This window comes from Carcharodon carcharias, chromosome 3 (assembly GCF_017639515.1).
Source record: "Carcharodon carcharias isolate sCarCar2 chromosome 3, sCarCar2.pri, whole genome shotgun sequence".
Lineage (NCBI taxonomy): Eukaryota > Metazoa > Chordata > Chondrichthyes > Lamniformes > Lamnidae > Carcharodon > Carcharodon carcharias.
In genome coordinates, this window is record NC_054469.1 from 56542035 (window position 1) to 56559705 (window position 17671).

The window sequence follows — 17671 nt, forward strand, 5'->3', positions numbered from 1 at the left end:
TCAGAACAGCTCCTGGCACTTAATTCACCAGTTATTGAAAACTTGCAGATTCAGATTTGGAATATCTGGCTGCACTTGGAGCCATGTTTCAAAACCAGGCCAATTATTCTGGCCAAATCTTGGGAAGAAGACTCCATTGCTTGTTTCCAACACTAGCAAGGCAGAACACAGAGGTTTTCTGACACTACAGTAGGACTTCTATTTCTAGAAGAGGGGGAAACATATTGATTTACTATTTGGCACTCCAGTCTTCTTCTTGTATATGATATCTTGCATCTTTACAAGTCTAAACCTAAGTAGGACAGCCAAGTCACAGCACTGTGTGTTGTCAGGTGGATTGCCTTGAATCCTGCAGCAAATTTTCACAGACAACGTCATGCGCAATGTGGTGTACAGCCTGCTCTGGGAGACCCATAGTCACATGCTGAGCTGTCCTTGAAGTTCCATTTCTGGATGTGGTGTCATGTCCTTTCAAGGAGACTATGGATCCTGTTGTGTAGATCACACTGGACGTTCTACTGTTGGATCACTCACCAGATCTTTGGAGGTATTGGGGTTAGCCTCGAGGTTGGGCCATTTACCTTTTTGTCAAAATCTGAATCACTCAAAGCATTCGCAGAGCTCCAGAACAGTTAGGGTGATTTGGGTTGCATATTTGATAGGTTCTGAAGGTCTTCATGGATTTTAAATTTTGGGTTGGCTTCAATGCAATCAAATTCATACATGTGTCTTCTGGCACACATCAAGAGATGGGATATTGGACAAGACTGGGAGCTTTTGTACAGGAGTTGGTTTCATTCTACAACTGATAATCCACATTGATGTGTTGAGACAGTGTCCAAGCATTTTGTGTGGCTGCTTTTTGCCCACGGGGTCCAGTATTCTGCTGTAGGGTACACAAGAGCAAGGCTAGCAGTAAGAAAACCGCATGGACTGGATTCCCCAGCTGGTGCCTACTGGTTTCAAATAATGTTTACCCTGGTCTTGTCCTTTTCTATGGCCTTTTCAGGTATTTGCATTATGTGAGACTGTGGTCCAGGGTGACTCCAAAGTACCTGGGCATGATTTGTTCTTAACTAGTTTGCTGCAAAAGGAGACCTGGAGTTCACTGTTAGCCAGTCAGATGTTGAGGAGGAAAGCAGTGACCTTGGTCTTAAAATCAGAAAGTGCTGAATAAACTCAGCAGGTCTGGCAGCATCTGTGGAGAGAGAAACAGAGTTAATGTTTCAAGTCCAATATGACTCTTCTTCAGAACTGAAGAGAGATAGAAATGTGACGGAATTTATACTGTTGAAAAGGAGAGAGGGGCAGGTAGGGCAAAATAGAAAGCCAGGCTTCAGTTAGAGGAGGGGGGGAGATTAAATTACAAAGATGTCAAGGAACACAAAGCAAAGGGAGTGGTACTAATAGTATTAAAAAGACAAAGCATTGTTTCGGAGTTGGTGTTAATAGCAGGATAAAGGTCAGCACTATCTGAAAGCAAAAGCATGAGAACAAGATATAGATTGGCATGTGGGGTGGGGGAGGGAGAAAAATTTAAAATGTTGAACAGACTTTCATGGTCCGAAGTTATTGAACTCAATGTTAAGTCCAGAAGGCTGTAAAGTGCCCAATTAGAAGGTGAGGTGCTATTCCTCCAGTTTGCATTGGGCTTCACTGGAAAATTATAGCAGGCCAAGGACAGAAATGTGAGCATGAGAGCAAGATGGTGAATTGAAATGGCAAGTGACTGGAAGATTGGGGTCATGCTTATGGATTGAGCGAAAGTGTTCCCCAAAACGGTCACCCAATCTGCATTTGGTCTCCCCAATGTAGATGAGACTGCATAATGAGCAGCAAATACATGAGAATTACAGAATCACAGTGCAGAAGAGACCCTTCAGCCCATCGAGTCTGCACCGACATGTGAAAAACACCTGACCTAACTACCTAATCCCATTTACCAGTACTTGGCCTATAGCCTTGAATGTTATGACATGTCAAGTGCTCATCCAGTAACTTTTGAAAGGGTGTGAGGCAACCCACCTCCATCACCCTCCCAGGCAGTGCATTCCAGACCATCATCACCCTCTGGGTAAAAAAGTTTTTCCTCACATTTCTCCTAAGCCTCCTGCCCCTCACCTTGAACTTATGCCCCACTTATGACTGACCCTTCAACTAAGGGGAACAGTTGCTCTCTATCCACCCTGTCCATGCTAAATTGAAAGAAGCACAAGTAAATCACTGTTTCAACTGAAAGGACTGTTTTGGGCCTTGGACATTGAGAAGGGAGGTGGTAAAAGGGCAGGTGTTGCACCTCCTGCAATTGCATGGGAAGATGTCATCATAAGGGGATGAGGTATTGGGGATAATAGAGGGGTGGACCAGAGTGTTGCATAGGGAATGGTCCCTTTGAAATGCCGACAGGGGAGGGGAAGATGTGTTTAGTGGTGGTATCATTCTGGAGTCAGCAGAAATGGCAGTGGATAACCCTTTGAATATAGAAGCTGTTTGAGTGGAAAGTGAGGGCAAGGGGAACCCTCTCACAGCTCTGGGAGGGAGGGGAAGGGATAAGGGCAGAAGTGAGGGAAATGGGTCAGACAAGGTTCAGCGGGTGGGGGGGGATCCTTCAGCTGAGAGAAAAGGAAGACATGTCAGAAGTACCATTTTGGAAGGTAGCATCATCAGAACAGATGTTACGGAGACAGAGAAACTGGGAGAATGGAATGGAGTCCTTCCAGAAAGCTGGGGGTGAAGAGGTGTAGTCGAGTTGGTGTTGTTGGACTTATACTGAATATTAGTAATCAGTCTATCCCTAGAAATGGAGACAGAGAAGTCAAGGAAGGGAAGGGAAGGGAAGTTTCGGGATGGACAAGGGGTGGAGATTGGAAGCAAAATTGATCAATTTTTCCAGTTCCAGATGATAGCATGAAGTGGCACTGATACAGCCATCAGTGTTCCTGAAAATGAGTTGTGGGAGGGGGCCAGTGTAGGACTGGAACAAGGGCTGTTCCACATACCCCACAAAAAGGCAGGCATAACTAAGGCCCATGCGGGTACCCATAGCCATACCTTTTATTTGAAGGAAGTGAGACAAGTTAAAGCAGAAATTGTTCAAGAGAGAACAATTTCAGCCAGTTTGAGGAGTGTGGTGGTAGGTGGGGATTGTTTTAGCCTCTGTTCAAGGAAGAAGCAGAAAGCCCTCAGATCATCCTGGTGGGGGACATCCATAATGAAGAGGAGGCGAATAAGGCCAGGAAAGTGGAAATTGTTGAAATGACGCAGGGCATCAGAAGAAGCATGAATGTAGGTGGGAAGAGACTGGACAAGCAGAGAAAAAAATTAAGTCAAGAAAGGAAGAAATAAGTTCAGGGGTGGCAGAAACAGGCTAAAGCGATGGGTCTACCAGAGCAGGCCCGTTTGTGGATTTTGGAAAGGAGGTAGAAGCCGGCTGTACAGGGTTGAGGGACTATGAGGTTGGATGCTGTGGACAGAAGATTGTGGTCTTAGTTGAGTTTTGGCAGAGACACCAATGGTTGAAATATTGTTCCATCACTTCCTATCCTGGGACAAGGTGTTGCTAAAATTCTCAAGGTTGACTGGCTAGGTAGCCAGGACCAGGTCACCTGCATAGGCAAACATCCTAGGGCGAAACTTTACAGCCCCGCTGTGGTGGGGGCGGGGCCGGAAAATGCAGCGAGCCATTCAGAAAAGTCAATTGACTTCAGCGGGACCTGAAAATCCCTAGAGTTGGTTGGAGGGATGCCGCTCACACAGATGTTGAAGAGGTTTTGAGCTAAAACAAAGCCTTGGAGAAGCCTATCATTCAGAGTCCTTCAGGAGCTTGTTTCATCTCTGAATGAAACCCTTTATCTTTGATTGTTAAGCATTGAAAAAAGGATACGCATTGCAGCCTAGCACTGGAAAAGTCTGGCAGCTTAGAAACATAGAAAATAGGAGCAGGAGTAGGTAATTCAAGCCTCAGTATGATCATGGTTGATCCTCTATCTCAACACCATACTCTCGCTCTCTCCCCATACCCCTTGGTTCCTTAGAGTCTAGAAATCTATTTATTTCCTTCTTAAATATAATCAGTCACTTGATCTTCATAGCCTTTTTACAATAGAAGACCATGTCTTCACACAGTGGCATATGCTGATGGAAGATTGATGAGTGCAACGTTTGTCTTGAGCATGCATTGGTAGCCAGTCTCAATGTGGATGGTGTTATGATCCCAGTAGAGATTGATAACTGTTAAAAAAAGAAATTAACTTCTCAGTGACCAATGGAAATAATCGAAGGACAAGATTTTATTGTTTAAAACTTTTACTGTAACAAACAAAAATCAACATTGATCAAACATTACTTAAAAGAAAAAACAAGAACAGAATTACCTGGAAAAACTCAGCAGGTCTGGCAGCATCGGCGGAGAAGAAAAGAGTTGACGTTTCGAGTCCTCATGACCCTTCAACAGAACTGAAAAGAAATCCAATACATGTAATATGCTGACATATAAGAAATATTTGAACAAGAACAACTCACATAGCACCTTTAAAATGGCATGAAATAAAAGATAACATTAAGCCAGCATTCCTACAAAAATACAAGCACAACCCAGTTCCTTTTAAGAAAGCAGCACCTCATAGGATCCGACATTGTCCATTCAACCAGCCAGCAGCACAAACACAGACAGATTGATCCCAGGAGATTTTCTGGATTAAACAATAAACTTGAACACATGTCACACTTTGCGCACAAATAAATCGGTTGCAGTGGAGGGGCAGGAAACTGCTGGCCAGAGGTTTGTCTTGATCCTTCTTCAGCTACAGAGCTGTTTACAAAATAATTTTATAATCTGAGTATAATCATCAGGAGGAGTGATTTGACGTTGGCCAAAGCATTCTGCAAGGCTTGGCAAAGACTACGGAGGAATTCCCAAGTCATATATGTGTCCTCATGTAGGAAGATTAATTGGTATTGCTGGCCACCATTAATCATGGCATATCTCTGTGAACATCCACAGCATCCAGTGACATAGTATTTGCATCTAGCGTATGTTCAATCTGGAAGCTTTGGACCTTAACCTAAAGCAGATTTTCTTGTCTGGTTTCGACGTGATGGCAGATTAAAAGGAAACAGCTATTAGGCAGGGAATCACTCCCCTCATTCTGGTCCAGGAATCTTCACCTACACAAATCACTGAGGATGACACGCCATCAAGGAAATAATGGAGTAGACCTAGATGAAGAAGCTATATTTGACTCATCATACTCCTCCATCTCAAGGGTGGAATTTTACAGCCCCTCCCACCAGCTGGATTTTCCAGTCCCACCAAAGTCAATGGAATTTTGAACGGCTCACCACGTTTTCTGGCCCCAGCCCTACCGTGATGGGATCATAATATTCCGCCCCAAGTTACAGTAGATATGCCAGAATACAACCAGAACTTGGAAGTCATCAGCAGACATCAGACCCTGAATCAGGGCCATCACCTAATAGAAGCTGATACAGGGTCACCTCAGTCCTAAGAAGGTCCCACAGACACACGGCAGGCAGCCACTATACTTCTTTCACTGGGAAAGAAATTAGGAGCACTAGATTGTGGAAGACGCAAACCATACACTTGTCAAAGGAAAGATTTAGGGTAAAAATTTATTAAATGTAGGTACACGTATTTTGTTTAGGAAAGAGAACTGGCTGCACTTTAAAAGCATTTTCTATACAGTCTTCCCGAGGAGTTTGTTTCCACACATGCAAACTAGGCAGAAATTCACATAATTTAATTAAATTGCCTGGCCTTGGTTGATTATATGAAGACATATATTGTCACTATATGCAAACTCAGTTATTCATTGTAATCTGGTTAACTCTCCACTGAGACTGGGCAGCCTATCCAGAGCCCTGTAAACAATGTGACTGCAGTTATGTTCAAAGGAGAACACAGCAATAATTGAAGTTAAGTTTACCTCTACCTCTGATACTGAGGTTCATATTATGGAAAATTGTTTGCTGTCAGGTAATTTTGTACTATTCTGTATTATTCACTTCCAGCCACACAGGCAGTAAAAGGAAATACAACATTAATATTGAAATATTAGAATTCAAGCTATTTCAATATGTTTTCACTCCAACTTCACAATCTTCACTACTATGGTTCCTAAAATCAATGATGCTGTCAGATCCTACTCTTCCTTTAGACTACTTTAGCCAACACATTGTTCTGCTTGCGTTGGTAACTTACTCCAGTTGCTTCTGTGGTTACTCTTGATATGACCACAAAGTCAAGCTCTGTGCACTTCAAGTGACCTAAATCAGTAAGTGGAGGTTAGTTAGCTTAGATGGCTAGAATATTGTGCAGAACAATGTCAACAGCACGGGTTTGATCCCCATATTGGCTGAGGCAGTTTTTGGGGCCTGCCTCTTCGCTTTTCCCCATAAAGGTATCATGGCATGAACCATGATTAGCAACCTTCAGAAAATGAGGATGCTGCATAGAGAAAGAGAGAAATCAGTAACTGATCATTCTTTCAAAGGATCAGATTATTGTATCTTGATGAGATACAAAATAAAAAAACAGAAATGCTGAAAAAATGAGAGTAAATGCTAGGGATTGCTAGAAATGCACAATCTGCAACATCTCAACCATTTGAGATTTGAAAAGAAAGGTTAGTCCATTGGATGTAACTTAAAAGAACTGTGGATTATCTTTAAAGGAATGCATAAACATATTGTAGCATGTTATCCAGGGATTTACACAGGTAGCTACGTTTTACTTCACTGACACATCATCATTGGGTATAAAAGCTCAACGGCAGAAACAGCATTTATAGACAGAGCTAAGCGATCCCACAATGAACGAATCAGATCAAAGCTCTGCAGTCTTTCCACATCCAGTCACAGTGGTGGACAATTAAGCAATCAACCAGAGGAAGAGGTTTCATGAACATTCGCATCCTCAATGGTGGCAGAGCCAAGCACAAGAGTGCAAAAAACAAAGCTGAAGCATTTGCAACCACTTACAGCCAATAGCGAACGATCCACCTCGACCTCCTCTTGAGGTTGGGGTAAGGCTCTCCACAGGTTGTAGTCATACAGAGCATTAAGAAAAATGGTTATGGCTAATTTTCTCAGTCCTGGAACATTGCGGAAGGTGTTCGTCAAAGCAGTGTCCCAGGCCCAACCATCTGAAGCTGATTCATTAATGACCTTCCCTCCACCATAAGATCAGAAGTAGGGGTGTTCACTGATGATTGCATAGCATTTAGTTCCATTCACAACTCCTCAGTTAAGGAAGCAGATCAAGCCTGGATACCACTGAAGCTTGGGCTGATAAATGGCAAGTAACATTTATATCACAAAAGTGGCCAGGCTATTACCATTTCCAATATGAGAAAGAGTCTAACCACTTGTCCTAGACTTTTAATGGCATTACCACTATCAAATCCCCCACTATCAACATCCTAGTCAACATAATTGACTAGAAACTTAACTGGATCAGCCACATAAGTACTATGGCTATAAAAGCAAGTCAGCGGCTGTGGTGACTAAGGTGACTGACTCACCCCGACTCCCTCCCTGATTCCCCAAAGCCTTTCTATCACTTGGAAGGCACAAGTCCGGGGTCTGACCCTCCACTTGCCTGGATGACTGAAAACATTCAAGAAGCTCATTGTTATCTAGGGAAAAGTAACAGCAACCCATCCAACACCTTAAACATTCACGTCCTCCACCACTGCCATGACATGGCTGCAGTGTAAGGACGTAACCATGGCTTTTTCAACAGCATCTCCCAAACCTACAACCTTAATCATCTAGAAGGATGAAGGCAGCAGAAAATGGGAGTCCATGTTTGAATCCAAGTTCCCATCCAATTCACAATGACTTAGAAACATAGAAACATAGAAAATAGGAGCAGGAGTAGGCCATTCAGTCCTTCGAGCCTGTTCCGCCATTCATCATGATCATGGCTGATCATCCAACTCAATAGCCTGCTCCCACTTTCTCCCCATATCCTCTGATCCCTTTCGCCTCAAGAGCTATATCTAACCCCTTCTTGAAAACATACAATGTTTTGGCCTCAACTAATTTCTGTGGTAGCAAATTCCACAGGTTCACCACTCTCTGGGTGAAGAAATTTCTCGTCATTTCAGTTCTAAATGGTCTACCCCGTATCCTCAGACTGTGACCCCTGGTTCTGGACTTCCCCACCATTGGGAACATCCTTCCTACATCTACCCTGCCTAGTCCTGTTAGAATTTTATAGGTTTCTATGAGATTCCCCCCTCATTCTTCTGAACTCCCGCAAATATAATCCTAACCAATTCAATCTCTCCTCATATGTCAGTCCCGCCATCCCAGGAATCAGTCTGGTAAACCTTCGCTGCACTCCCTCTATAGCAAGAGTATCCTTCCTCAGATAAGGAGACCAACAGTGCACACAATATTCCAAGTGTGGTCTCACTTGGATATACATCATTGTTCCTTCATCATTGCTGGATCAAAATCCTGTAAGTCCCTGCCTAACAGAACTGTACAACCTTCACCACACAGACTACTGCAGCTCACAAAGGCAGCTCACCACCACCACCTTCTCAAGGGCAGCCACGTATGGGCAATAAATGTTGGCCCTACCAGTAGTGCCACAGCCTGTGAATGAATAAACAAAAACATTAGATGTCAATAATTTTGGTTTTTATGCTACAATTTGTAGTTCTGATGAAACACTTTCAACATCAATTCTCATATGTCATTTAAAAATATTTTTGGAGTTATTTAAATAATTCAATAAGCATGTCTTGAACATACGAACATGAATTAGAAGCAGGAGTAAGCCACTTGGCCCTTCGAGCCTACTCCTCCATTTGATAAACCATGGCTGATCTGACTGTAATCTCACCCCTACCCCAGATAACCTCTCATCTCCTTGCTTATCAAGAAGCTATCTAGCTCTGCTGTGAAAACATTCAAAGACTCTGCTTCCACTGCCTTCTGAGGGAGAGAATTCCAAAGATTCACTACCCTTTTAGAGAAAAGAATTCTTCTCATCTATGTCTTAAATGGGCGACCCCTTATTTTTAAACAGTGACCCCTAGTTCTAGATTCTCCCACAAGAGGAAACATCTCCATATTCACCCTGTCAAGACTTCTCAGAATTTTTATTTAGTCCATTTATTTCTCTGCTTCACAAAACTAAACATTTTTTTAAAGTTGCATCGATGTTTACCTCCATTAGGTTCAGGGGAGCATTACGTAAAAAATGTGGTATAGTAATTATAAACAGACTATCAATGATGGTGACTGAATGCATCTCATATAAAAATCAATTTCTAATTAAGAACTGAAATATAATGAATATCATTTACACCTTAGATTAAAGATACGTCAATTGCAAAATGATTATTGATATCTGTCCTCTTTAAAAATACATATATGAGGTGGCACTGGGACTAAACTACTTCAGTGATTAATATTAAATAAATCAATAAAGAAACTGCTGCTTAAAGTTCACTAAGTAAATTGCAGAGCTACAGAGAAAATGCAAATTCTATCTTGTGGTTGAATTGAGGTTTCTTTTCTCAATATAACTTTACCCCTGGGCAACTTTCAAGAAACAGCTTGCAAATATCAACAGCAAAATTATTTCCTATTTCTAGTAAGGATTCTAAATCTACTGGTTTATGTTTTATAAGTATACTCCTTCAGTAAGTGAAATGTTATAAACCAAATGGCAGTTTGGTGAAAGATTCCTAATATAAATCAGGAAGGGTTAACAATTCTGCTATTTCTCTGATTGTAGTTGGTACTAATTTTCTAATCCAGAAATACATTTGGAAGAAGAATATTTGAAATTTGAGATAGAGTAAAATTAAAAATTAGTGATAACTCTCAAGTAAGTATTGGCTTGAATCTTTGACAGGGTTCAGAGATGTGCTTCAGTGCATGAAAAACACTTAGGGCAGAATTTTCTGCCTGTCGGGTGGGTGGACCCGACCCAATCTCCGGTGGATGGGGAGCCGATCCCCGTCGGAGATGCGGGCTCCGCTGCCATTTCAAGTGGGCGGGCCAATTAAGGCCCACCCAGCGTGACGCCTGGTGGGAAGCACTATGCACTTCCTATGCATGCGGGGGGGATTCCTCAAAAGTGAGAGTGCTCTCTTTTGCGCATGCACACGAAAGAGCGCACATCTGCCTGAGGCTAAGTGCTGCCTCAGGGAGATCGCTGACATTTTTATAAACTTTAAAAATAGAAAAATAAAGAAATCCTTAACATGTGCCCCTCATGTGACAATGTCACACGAGATGGGACATGTTAATAAATTTCATTAAAACTTTAATAAACTTTTTTAAACCCTACATGAAAGCTAATCCCGTGGGTGGATGAGGTTTCATGTTTATTCAGAAGCTCTCTGGGCCTCCTGGCCTGCCGACCAACCTTAAGGTTGGACGGGAAGGTCCTTTAATTGTTTTAATTATCCTGTCAATGGCCTCAATTTGCCATGATGACATCGGGGGTTTCCACCGACATCATCCCTCATCATTTTCGCGTCGGCGAGCAGGCCCCGCCCCCTGCTCGCCGACGGAAAAATTCAGCCCTTTATTTTTTTTACTGGGGGGAATCCAATTTTCCTCTATATTCCTCATTCCATGCCATTTCCCTTTGGCCTTTCTCTGGGTTGTGAATATCTCATGTGCTGAACATACACCCATCTCTGCTGAGGCCAGGTTCCCTATTTTAAACGGGGGATGAAAATCAGATTTCCTCCCACAAGTCATTTTCATCTGGTGGTGTAAATTTTAGGAAGTCAGGTTTGACGGTTCATGGAGAAAATGCTGAGGAGTTTGGAACATTCTGAAAAGTAAGTGCCACTATTAGGTGTTGTGTTGTAATGGTGATGTTTGTGCAATCTAGTGATCCATATTAGGAATTTGTCCTTTAAAAGTAAGTTGGCCTTTACATTGGCCAGCTTTGTGTATTTGTTCACATGCATGACAGTGCTTTTCCAATGGAGAAAGCTCCATAATGCAGTGAAAAATGTATCAAAATGATATGTCAGCCTATGCTGTCATTTTTTTCTGCTGTGATTTAAATGGCTCTGGCTGATAAAAATAAAGCCTCATTTTGACACTTGAATAAAATGTAACCATTTGCTTCCCCACATTGATTGACAGGCACTCTGCTTTGAAATTGAAATAAGCACTTGTTCTTTCCTTCCTAGAGAGTGGTCAATTTATATTTGGACAGCTGTGGCTATTATCAATGCTTCATTGAGTTTCAAAGATTTACAGGTTTCAGCACAGCAGGTGTTCCATTCATCTGAGAATGAATCTTTGTTTTAAGAAGTTTTAATATCAGATTGTGTCCCTGATGTGGTTTCTGGTTGTTGATGCAACTTAATAAGATTACAAGTAATACAAGCGATTTTTTCACATGGCAAAATGCATTTTTTTCTCTCAGCATCAATGATATAGAGGATTTTATTAGATGGTGTGAGGCTCATTTTTTCCCAAAGATTCTAAAATATTTTCCATTGATATTGCATGGGATCTGAGGACTGTATGTAGTGCACTGGGTGAATCACAATGGAGATTAAATGAGGGGCATGAGTGATCTGAAGGGGCATGAGAATACATAGTGGCATAGAGATGGCATTGATGATATGGAGGGTATGGAGGATACATGGGGACAGGGTGGGAATCTTAGGTGGCATGGAGGATACATGGCAGCATAGAGGTGGCATGGGTGTATCTGGGGAGACATGGCACGAGGACAGAATGAGGGTTAATTAACATTTTATTGTGTTTACTTAAATTCCAATTTTGGTGCAGTAACTAAATAATTTGAGGCATGGCAGGGCTGCTCATATCCGTACATCCTGTACCATGTGGGGACACCAGGGTGCTATCCATATCCTGGAAACTATATGTGCAGAAAGTGCCACCAAAAAGAAAAACTTGAGTGCCGTATCTTGGAATTCAAGGAGCAGCTAGTGTTACTGAGGAGCATGTGTGAGGATGAGAGCTACGTGGATAGCACGTTTCAGAAGGTAGTAATCCCAAAGCTTATGAAAGAGCAGGCAGAGAGGGAATGGGTGGCTGTAAGACAAGAAAGACAAGGCAGGTGGTGCAGCAGACCCCTGAGGACATCCCACTTTCTAACAGGCACTCAGTTCTGAGTACCAATTAGGGAGAGGATTCCTCTGGAGAGAGCAGCAAGAGTCATGACCCGAGAACCATGGGTGGCTCAGCTGTGCAGGGAGGGAAATAGAAGAGAACAATAGTGGTAGGAGATTCCATAGTTAGGGAAGCAGACAGGCACTTCTGTGGTCATAGGCATGATTCCAGGTTGGTATGTTGCAACTCTGATGCAAGTGTCACGGATATCACCCGGTGGCCTCGGTGCATTCTGGAGGGTGAGGGTGCACAGCCAGAGGTCATGGTTCACATTGGTGCCAACAATATAGGTAGAAAAAGGGATGAGGTCTTGCAGGCTGAGTTCAGAGTGTTAGGAAAGAGATTAACAAGCAGGACCTCAAAGGTAGCAATCTCCGGATTACTTCAAAGGCCCTATGTTCACGAGTACGGAAATAGGGGAAAACACCGGATGAATGCGTGGTTGGAGAGATGGTGCAGGAGAGAGGGCATCAGATTCCTGGGAATTGGGACTGATTCAGGGGAAGATGGGATCTAAACAAGCTGGACAATCTACACCTGAATAGGACCAGGGTGAATGTCCTTGCAGGGAGATTTGCTAGTGTTGTTGGCGAGGATTTCAACTAGATTGGCAGGAGCATGGGAACCAGAGGGCAGATTCAGATAGGACAATTTCAGAGCAGGGGGCAGGAGACAGAAAATTAACAGGTGACTCTGAAAGACTGAAGAAGCAAAGGTTAAAAGGTTTACAGAACATGAATTTGGCAATGTTAAAGGTATTTACATAAATGCAAAGAGTATAGCAAAAAAAGCCATTGAGCTGAGGGCACAGATAGACACATGGCAGCATGATATCATTGTTATAATGGAAACTTGGCTTAAAGAGGTTTAAAAAAAATGTAGCTAAGTATTTCTGGATATAGGGTTTTTGGGCATGATAAATAAGGTGGGGGTGTAACATTATTGGTTAAAGAATCAATTACAGTCATGAAGCACGATGATATACTAAATGAATCATCAAATGAGGCCACATGGGTTGAGCTCAGGAATAAAAAGGGGGCAGCCACACTGCTAGGAGTATACTATAGACCTCCAAATAGTGAGAAGAAGATAGAAGAGCAAATATGCAGGCAAATTTCTGGGGTCAAAAACAATAGGACAATAATGGTTGGGGACTTCAACTACCCCAATATCAACTCGGATACCAACAGTGTAATAGGCACATAGGGCACAAAATTCTTGAACTGCGCTCAACAGAACTTTTTTAGCCAGCATGTAACAAGCCCAATGAAAGGGGTTGCAATTCTAGATTTAGTATTAGGAAATGAAGCTGGGCAAGTGGACAAGTAGCAGTGGGTGACCATTTTGGAGACAGTGTGCATTATACAATTACATTTAATATAATTATGAAAAAGGACAAAGATAGAACAGGATTAAAAATTCTAAATTGGGGAAAGGCAAATTTTATGAAGCTGAGAGATGATCTGGCCAAAATGGACTTCAGCTACTTGAAGGGAAATCAGTGAGAGATCAGTGGGAAGGATTCAAAAGCGAGATTCTACGGGCACAGTGTATACATGTCCCCACAAAGAAAAAGGGCAGTACTGACAAATTTAGAGCCTCCTGGTTATCCAGAAGTGGACACGGTAAGATAAAGCAGAAAAAGAAAGCTTATGACAGTCACAAAAACTTAACATTGTAGAAAGCCTAGAGGAGTATAGGGAGTACAGGGGTGAAGTAAAAAAGATAATTAGGAAAGCAAAGAGAGAATATGAAAAAATATCATCAGGTAAAATCAAAAAAAAACCCAAAGATGTTTTACCACTAAATTAAGAGCAAGAGAATAACTAAGGAAAGGGTAGGGCTGAAGATGCTGAAGATGTGGGCAGGATCCTCAATGACTACTTTGTCTGTCTTCAATAAGGAGATTGATGAAGTAGATATTCTAATTAAAGAGGAGGAAAGTGAAATATTAGATATAATAAGCATAGTGAGAGAGGGAATACTGGAGGGACTGGCATTGAAGGAAAAAAGTCACCAAGGCTAGATGGATTGCTTCCCAGGCTGTTAAAGGAAGCCAGGGAGGAAATAGTGGATGCTCTGGGGATCATTTTCCAATCCTCACTAGATACAGGCAAGGTACCAGAGGATTGGAGGTCTGTGAATGTTGTACCAATATTTAATAAAGGTACGAGGGATAGACCAAAAAATTATAGGCTGGTCAGTCTGACATCTGTGGTGGGCAAATTATTAGAATCAATTCTGAGAGACAGGATAAACTGTCACTTAGAAAGGAACCGATTAATCAGGGATAGTCAGCATGGTTTTTTTAGGGAAGGTCATGTCTTATTAATTTAATCAAATTTTTTGAGGAAGCAACAAGAAGGATTGATGAGGGTAGTGCATTGGATGTTGTTTACATGGATTTTATTAAAGCATTTGACAAAGTTCCACATGGCAGACTGGTCAGAAAAGTAAAACAGGGATACAGGGGGATGTGGCGAGTTGGATTCAAAATTGGCTCAATGATAGGAAGCAAAGGGTAATGATTAGTGAGTGTTTTTGCGAATAGAAAACAGTTTCCAGTGGTGTGTCACAGGCCTCAGCAATGGGTCGCTTGCTGTTTGTTGTAGATATTAATTATTTGGACTTAAATGTGGGTGGCATGATTGGGAAATTTGCAGATGACACAAAACTTGGCTGGGTAGTTGATAGTGAAAAAGATAGATTTTGTCTCCAGAATGATATCAATGGTTTGGCTGAGTGGACGGAAAAATGGCAGATGGAATTCAATCCAGAGAAATGTGAGGTAATGCATTTGGGGAGTGCAAATTAAGCTAGGGAATACACAATGAATGGGAGGATATTGGGAGGGGTAGAGGAAGTGAGAGACCTTGGTGTGCATGTCCACAGGTCCCTGAAGGTGGCAGGACTGGTGCACTAGGTAGTAAAGAAAGCATATGGAATACTTTCCTTTATTGGACGAGGTATAGGATGTAAAAGCAGGGAGGTAATGCTGGAACTGTATAAAACGCTGGTTAGGCCACAGCTAGAAATTTGTGAACAGTTCTGGTTGCCATATTACAGGAAGGACATAATTGCTCTGGAGAGAGTGCAGAGGAGATTTACAAGAGTTTTGATGGGGCTTGAAAATTGCAGCTATGAGGAAAGATTGGATAGGCTAGGTTGTTTTCATTGGAGCTGAGGAGGCTGAGGGGTGACCTGATTGAGGTCTACAAGATTATGAGGGGCCCAGGCCGAGAGGCCAATTACCAGGGGGCACAGACATAAGGTGATTGGTAGAAGGATTAGAGGGGTCATGAGGAAAAGCCTCTTCACCCAGAGGGTGGTGAGTGTTTGTAATTCATTGCCTGGTTTGGTGTGGTGGAGGCAGAAACCTTCAACTCATTTAAAACTCACCAGGATCTGCACCTAATGTGCTATAATCTGCAAGGCTACGGACCAGATGCTGGAAGGTGGTATTAAAATGGGCAGCTAGGTTTTGTCTTTATTCTTTTTTTGGCCAGCACAGACACAATGGGCTGAATGGCCTCTTTCTGTGCTGTAACTTTTCTATGGTCCTATGGTTCTGTGGAGGCTACATGGGGCACAGGGCAACATGAGTGATCTGAGGGGGCATAGGCTGGCATGGAGCTGAGTGGAGGTGGTCTTTAAATATTGTTGGAAGCTGGGATACTGTGTCAGAGAACTGAGATGGGCCACCTAACTGGCCCACTTCTGCACCAAAACATTTCCCCCATTGTTTCCTGACCCATAAACTGCACTGTGATCTCCACATCCGAGTGAAAAGACAAAAATAGCTTGTGAAGTCATACATGCATCATGTGTGCAGTTTGCGAGCTGCCAGAAGTGTTCTTATCGAGTTGTCCCAAGCCCAGTCAAAAAATCAGCCTGCTATATCAAACAAACTTCAAAAAGAATGCAAAATATTATTAAGTAGTGCATTTCATGACTCATCTAATCTATCCAGTTGTATAACATCAACAACTTGCATTTAGATTGCATTTTATATGCATTCCAATGTAAACTTGTTGAAAAGCCACAAAATTCTGTGTTTGGAAGATAAACTCTGCTCTAGCTTTCTAGTAACAAGACAAATCAATAAAAATCATGCTCTATCTGCACAACTGTAGTTGCCCTGGAGATGCTGATGTAATACATTTAACTAAACCTCCTAAGCAGTTACCTTTACTATATCCATATCTCTTTGGGAATGCTATGCTATTATGCTGTACCAAGTCACATAAGAAAGCACCAACTATTCTTTATGTTTCTTGTGATGGAGATTGAACACTGGCAGATTTGTATATGTTTCTAATAGCTCAGTCAAAATGCATGCAGCAAAATCGCTGGCCTGATTCTAGTTTAGCAATGGGACCTTTGATGAACAGGTAACTTTGCCCTTTAGTGTTTCCTTGCCTCCGCCAAAACCTCACCAGAACTGTGACAGAAACCACATCTATGCATGTAAGTAGGGCTTTCACCACACTTCTGCTGAAGTTACAGCAGAAGCAGTTCTGAGAAAAGCCTTGGACCAATGGTCTTCTGTTGACCTGTCAAGTTTATCTCAGCCATTTGAATCATCTCTCATATTATATATAAAAATATATGTATTGAACTGAATCAGTGAGTGCAGAACGTCACGCTTTTTGATTGATTCCCACTTCAATGTTACATTTTTTTAATTTGCTCAAATTTCAATTCAACAAAACACAGCTCACCAGCTTTGAATTGCAACCAAAGACAATCAATAAAGCAAATCAGAACCTGAACCAATTAAGTCATTCAAAATACTTTTCAAAACAACTTTGGCCAATTTCAATCAAAACTTAGTATTGGCAAACTGAGCTAAAAAATCTCATAAAAACTGAAACAAAAATGGAACCAATAATCACTGAAAAGAGTTTTTAGAATAATTCCATTTGACATTTTCTTCCTCAGCCAACCAACTACACTGGTAAAATAATATGTGTTATGTAACTACGAGATAAAAAATGTAAAAACAATAATTAACTTATCCTAAAATGTGATTACTTAGCATAAAATTTCCCAACTCTTGTTCAGAATACATAATAGATTTTACCAAAGGCTCAACCATCCTAGGGCCTAGGGTCCTGCTTGACTTTGATGACAATATCTATGCTCCAGGGGCTGAATTTTATGCACATGCTGTGGATCACCACCAGAAACGGGTGCCATTGCCCCATGTGCAACATGCATTCGGCTGATTGTGATCAAGTGGCAGCGGCCAATTAACTGCCTGGTGGTGTGAGGCCCATCCAATTGACAAGCATGAGTGGGCACAAACGTGCTGATCTCAGTGTCACCTGACTGAATGGTAGGTGCTGATGCCATTTTTAAAAGGCTGCCAGCCCTGAATACAGAGCTGCTTTGTTCCTCAGCATTGTCTCAACAACAGTGATGAAGATCCCTGTGGCGACACTGAAGGTCCCTGCACCCCAGTGGCTTAAAGTATGGAGCCAATAAGCAAACCAGAGGGCAGCTACCAACATGCCAGAGG